At 35.8% G+C, this 6,667-nt stretch overlaps 1 long non-coding RNA gene across 1 annotated transcript; it reads right to left on the reverse strand.

Moving 5' to 3' along the window:
• Positions 1-3,213: 3,213 nt before the first annotated feature.
• Positions 3,214-3,896, reverse strand: LOC309798581. Its single transcript, XR_014293207.1, has 3 exons — positions 3,840-3,896; positions 3,682-3,766; positions 3,214-3,623 (listed from the first exon to the last, which is right to left on the reverse strand). It is a non-coding gene; the product is annotated as an uncharacterized lncRNA (long non-coding RNA).
• Between the last annotated feature and the right edge of the window lie 2,771 nt (positions 3,897-6,667).

Below are 6,667 nucleotides of genomic sequence, written 5' to 3' on the forward strand. Positions count from 1 at the left end.
ATTATGTGAGCGTAGTGCTGCGACAATCCTCGAAACTGACTTCCTAAATTTATTAACTATTTACTTGCCTTATTAATTTATATAAAGATTATTGAAACGAAGCGTAAACGCGATTCCACATACCACACTATATTCTCATCTCTTATTACAAGTGTCATACACCCGGACTTCAGAACAATCCAAGGCAATCGAATTTCGTAACAAGAATCACCACTAGCCATCTGAAAAGACTATCGTGAACGATTTCCTCGTCCAAAATTGATCGGTATATCTCACTACGATCTACAAATATGGACTGATAAAGCTGAGAAAACTGAAAAGGTTAATATTTCCAAGTGTATGCGAATAATAAAAATAATTCATTGGGAGAATAATGAAAAAGGAAAGAACGTGAGATCGTAGACACTTTTGTGCTATAAAAGTCATAGTCATAGCACGAAAAAGTGAGCGATCAACAGATCCGTCGGGTGGTAAAAACGACGATTTTTTTGAATCCATAAAACAGAACTTCATTTATTTTTGGGCTATTGGAGTGCTAAACTAGGACAATTCTCGACTCATCCAAGACAACAGCTCTGTGTCAGCCGCTAGAAGAGCCACTGCCGATGTTCGACGTTGATCGTTCTTTCGATAAACATATGTAGTTCTTAGGTTTTCTAATAATTTATATTCGTTCTACATCAATGAATTACTAAACGACTTCAGAAAACATTCAAGATTCACAGAACGTGTAACTGTGTTCAGGTCTTGGTAACCAACAAAGTCGTTACTCCTATTTTCGGTAATTTCACTAGAACACAACTTTTAAACGTTCTCAATTTCTTAAATTCTATGAAATCCCTCATTCATCTTCTAAGTCACCAAAAAATGAAATCTCAATTGTCGAAATTAGAGATCGGTCCTATATTAATTTCAGCAAAAACTTTTCAAACGCATACCACTACCCGTTGCATCTTACCGGTGCAATGAATCATTTCTACCAATGTGGGAGACCAATTAAAACAGAACTTTTATGATGCTCGGCTTAGACAAAAATTAGTTGCTTTTGCTTCTTCATTACTCTTCGTGACATTTCAAAACCTTATTTAGCGCAGACTTTAGAGGAATGTGTATCTATGTTGTACTATATAAAATTTATAATAGAATATTGAATGAATAACAATTACAACATAGGTACATAACAGTTCAGATATCTTTCTTCATCTACTCTATGAGATTTTCAAAAAATTCTTGTAAGGAAATCTATGCAGATATAAAAGTAAGAGAAACAGGTGTGCAGTAATAAAGCAGAGAGCAAAAGAGCGAAAACCAGTTGGTAACAAGTCAATATCAGTCAGATCGGAACAAACAAACAAACGGTTTTCGCAGATTTCACAGATCGACATTTAAACATACAAATAGAAGAGTAATGAATGTTGACATATGCTATCATTGAATCGCATTCGAAAATAAGAAATATAGGAATAAAAAAGTGAATCAACTTTGTGATTCAAATAGCACATATTTTTTTCTTATTAAAACGATCAGACGATAAATTTTATTTGTGCATTAAATTTAAGCATCATCCTTAAAGATAATATTTTGCTTGAAAAAAAAACAGCACAATCAAGAAATAGAATCCGACTACGAGCTGAAACACGCCTGTTTAAAGGTTCAACAAAAGGGCTGGAGGAAAGCCTGAAAATCAGGGCGAAGCTATTCAGTTCGCAGAGACGCAGAGGAATTTCTGCGCCTCTTCATGGTTCATACACTCTAAGCTGCATACCCTCTTCAAATGCAATGCACTCTCTCTGTGAAATCTACTCTTCTAGAGGTTTCTGTAAACTATTAGCGCTTTGGGACCGACGTGAGTTGATACCCACTCACGCATGGATTGATGTACAAACCGCAGTAACTGGAAGTGCATTCGTTTCCTTTCTGTTCATTTATTTTGACGTGCAAAGGTGTTTTGCCCGAGATTTTTATAGCAAATCGAAAAGTCGACATCCAGTATAGATAATTGTGCGAGAAATCGGACCTGAAAATCTATTTGGTACGCTTAACAGTTTCTATAAAAAGAGGTTTTCAGACGATTTTATTTCGCTGGAGAGAGAGAGTGTTTCTACTCGAATGCAGGCACAAGAGAGACCTTTGTCTTTTAAACGGGTCCCTACGAGCACGAAAGATTTGTTAAAATAAATCAAACTTTAAAATGAAAGGATTAATTTGAAGAAGTATAGCTCTCTTGGTGCGATAGAATAAAGCATGTTCAATAGGTCTGGAAAGTTCTTATCACCTCACGTACTTTAGTTATAGCAAAATAATCTGAAGTTGTCGAAGAGCCGGTATTGTCTAGGAGTTTTCGTGTATCGAAAGATGAATTTTGATCATTATTTGACTGCTTTTCTGTTTCCAATCAATATGATGGATTATGGCTATCCTATAGAACGAGACTATATAAAAATATACCGACATATTTCATACGTGCTATGCAATCGATTATGAAATGCTGAAAGCAATGTGCGTTTGCAAAGCGGATGTTCTTTTTCCGTCCACTCGAAATGTTTCAAAAGTATGAAAGAATGCGAAGAAGACCTTAGAAACTACTAAAACACATGAATAAATCAGATTCTAGAGGGGGAAAAGCGCAAGAAAAACCTGCTCAGCTATTTGCCTGGGTCAACGTCAGGACCTGCGCGAGTGAAAATATACTTACAGTGAAGGTACCATCGTAGAGAAATCTGAATGAACATTTGCCTTATAAAATCACTTTCGGAGTTAAACAGGCCTCGTACCGATTTGCCGATTGAAGATGGACTGAAAAAAAAACTCGAAAAAGGTAGTAAAATGGTGCACTGGATCAAACCAACAACCAATTCGGCTTGTGTTACAGGCCACATTATACCACTGGGCTACAAACGCCCATGGCTCTAAGAGTGAAATGCTCCTGAAAATACCATGTTTATCTATACTACGATAGAGCAAAGTCTCTTCCATATGTTAATCACGTGTATAGTATTCTATGTCAACTCTTTAAATAAGTTATCGAAAAGCTAGTAGTAATTAATGAAAAACAGTCTTCTAAAGTTATGCCTTGAAGATGCCTCTCAATAGGTAATGGTTTCTTCAATATTGTTCTGTTTAATTTACGATCTTACAAGTGACGAAACACTCTTGTCAGATTTATTACTCTAGTTACAGCATATGCAGTACATTTATTACTTGTACAACTTTCCTTCACAACATTGTAACTACATTTCTAATTCCTGCAAAACAACTTATACGAAATTAAGAAACAGTGAACACAACTAATCAAATATGTCAAACCCCACTCTACAAAAAATTCCATATGAATATTTTCCACAGCTGGCACACCTCGTTCACGTTTACTGGAAGGCAAATAACACAGGCAAAAGTAATTACTTAAATCTTTTTCAGTGTATGTATTTTAGAAATAACACTGATACGGAACGAAGTTAAGCTGTGAAGATTAAAATACAACCGAAATCAATACACCAGGACCTAAATTTAAAAATCAGTACATTAAATTAATTGATGACTAAAGCACAAAGTGGTTGTCTTCTACTTTATCGCCTTGCATTACCCTCACGACATCTGAACACTTGACGTCTGACTTTCACTGTCTGCAATTGTCCTACAATAAAATATTATATTACTAAAAATAAATGAAGTTTCGATTACGTTTTCGTTTAGCTGGATTCCATCCGGAACTAATTCGTTTGAAAGAAGGATGTTCTGGCGTTATTGTTATCAACGACGTCAACCACTGTAATAGATTATATAATAGATCTCATTAGATGAACAACATGGAAAAGACAAATAAGCTTAAAACATCGTACATTTGTTTGCCGAATGTAAACATACAAGACTCTGACAAAACAAGAAATAAGGATAACGCCAATCAACGCGAGCAGGAAGTAATGAGTAAGTTTAGACCAGAAATAGTCCTGAAATTTATCACTTCTGCAAACATTTTACTTACTTTTATTTATTCTTCGTCTGTAAATAGAAACACAGATACCATCATCATAATGCCGTCATTATGACGTCTAATTTGCCCGAAATGAAAAAAAAGAAGCCATTATTGCGGAAAATAGAAATGCTTTCGCATGTTTCTAATTTCTTCCTAACACAATAAAACCGCTAGAATACACTGAACCTCCAAATTCACTCCAGAGGCGTCTCATTACCACTACACTACAAAACTAAATATATGTGACCTATGTAGCAAATTCTGAGTTCTAACCACTTTGCAAGGAAACACTTTTAAAAAAAACCGCTAAGACGCTGAGATATTTTCAAAACTTGGGGCAGTGTGAATGTTCAACCAAATGATTGCCCTTTCCGGGGGTAACCAGTTTTTCATTACACCATCCGTGCCCCACGCTTTGCCTTTCTCTCAGGCGTTTTCTTTTACTTCTATCAATAGGTAGTTAAAAATGAAATTTAACATCATTATAAGCTTTTAAAAAATGAGAAATGTCTGCTACATATTCCCTTCTGATCTTCAAAAGAGTAGGGCATGGTGGCCTTGGACTGGTGCTGAATGTGAACATTCGTTCAATAGGGGTGCATCGTTACATTGCGCTGAATTGATGGCGTTCCAATATGAAGGAGTATGGAATGGAAATTTGAGAACGTTCAGGGTGCCATGGTACTGGCTGCTTGTTAATTAGACACGTTAAGGTAAAATGGGTGATTTATACAAGACATTCAGAGATTATAGTTGTCACTGCCGATAAAGCGATATTTCCTTGTCAACTGGGACGCGAATATAGCGGTAGTATTTGAGACATTCAATAGGTGCAGGTCACTTTTCCACCTTATCCATGGCCTACCGAGCCCCTATCCATTCAGGGTTAAGAAAATGGTGCCAGATATGCCATGAACTCGATCGCCTAGCACGGGTATCACATGATTCCAGCGCTAATGTACTGGAGCACCATATGGACGCGGTACAATGGTGTAATACATCCGGATAAGAAAGAATGGAATTTAGAGTTACGGGACTTGTTAAGTGGTTTGCAACAACCATGAATTTTTTCTCTATAGGAGTGTTGATGCTTGCTTGATGATGGATACTTTAAAACTGGTGTAAGAGCCCTTACTGAACTTCTCGAGTTTTCTATTATTTAAGTATTGAGATTTCTTATAAAACAAGGATTAGATAACCAAGTGAAATAGACGACTATCGAAACGTTCTCTAATTTTTAAAGGTCTAATTTAGTATAATAAAACTTACTTGTTTCAAGAGATGACGTGCCTCTGTGATCGAAAAAAGATGGGCTAGCTGAAAATGAAAAATACTACACATCATATAGTATAATAATAGGTTGAATTTTCAGAATTGCCGCATCATATAGGATGCTATTAAATCCAAAAACCTGCGAAGAAATTTGAATCAAGGAGTAAAATAAAAATACAATAATATCATTATGAACAAATTAGCATCAGCCACAAGATGACGAAAGCCATCTCTCAGTTACATAGTGTAGAGATTTCGGGTAATGCGGACCGGAGAAGGCACTACAACCGCCAACTTTAGAAGAGCACCGCATCAAATGTTTGAAAAAGGGGTACACCAAATTCAACATTTAACAGATCATCCTCTGCCGTCTTGACGCTGCATGGTAAGCTAACCCATGAAAGGCGAGAAAATTTGAGACTGTGTAGATTTTTTGTTACAGAACGCGGATCTCTGGCACACCCTAAAGACGTCTGTTTCTTTCCACCTACAAGACAAACGGTGCTCCAATATGTACCAATTTTGAAGCCATCTATCGAAGAAATATCAAATGCCTTCTGAATGTACTGAAGCAAATCGAGAACAAAAAGACTTAGGGATCCGATGATTAATGGAAAAGTCGTTTTCAGGAAGGAAATGTATTGCATCTAAAACTCGTGTTTTTCTTGCACACAAATCTCTCGTACGATAGAATAGAATCGTACAGATTTCTACAGTCAGGTGTACCCAACAACCGACTTTTTGCATTTTAAAAAGTTAAAAAGAGTGGAAGAAAATATGAATAGGCGAAAGCTAAACTTTAGCAAAACTTTAGTACTGATAAAGAAAGAACGTTGTTCGCTTGTCCGAGATTTCAAATCGAGGACAAGACAAACAAGAAAGAGGAATGTGTGATTAGAAGATCTGTGATAGGAAATCCACACAGCTTGTTTTGAAAAGGTTGCTTGACTGAAGAGAATACTATCCATTAAAAATCACAATCACAATGGCCGATTAATATATACATATATATATATTATTATATATAATATATATATATAATATATATTACATATATATATATATATATAATATATATATATAATATATATACAATATATAGGAACAACTCACAACGTTGATCAAAATTAGGAAAACAAGTCGCCTACATGTTCTAAAAATTTGTTCATTTGTTTCATTCTCGTTAGCTTGCTTAGGTCTGCTTCATATTCTTCGTCGTCACCAATGGTTGACACGTAGACAACGTATGTGTTCACATGTTTATCGATTAGTTAGAAACACCGTTAAAGTTGATTTTACTTTCACCTTTAACTTCGGAACAGTATGACTACAGCTTAAAAGAAAACTCACCAGAAACGCGGATGGAACGACATCAAAAACATGAAATTGCCATGAGTGTGTCGGTGATGTTAATGGACCTTC

Source organism: Mesoplodon mirus (assembly GCF_964341445.2).
Source record: "Mesoplodon mirus genome assembly, contig: HAP1_SCAFFOLD_4339, whole genome shotgun sequence".
In the NCBI taxonomy this organism is placed as follows: domain Eukaryota; kingdom Metazoa; phylum Chordata; class Mammalia; order Artiodactyla; family Ziphiidae; genus Mesoplodon; species Mesoplodon mirus.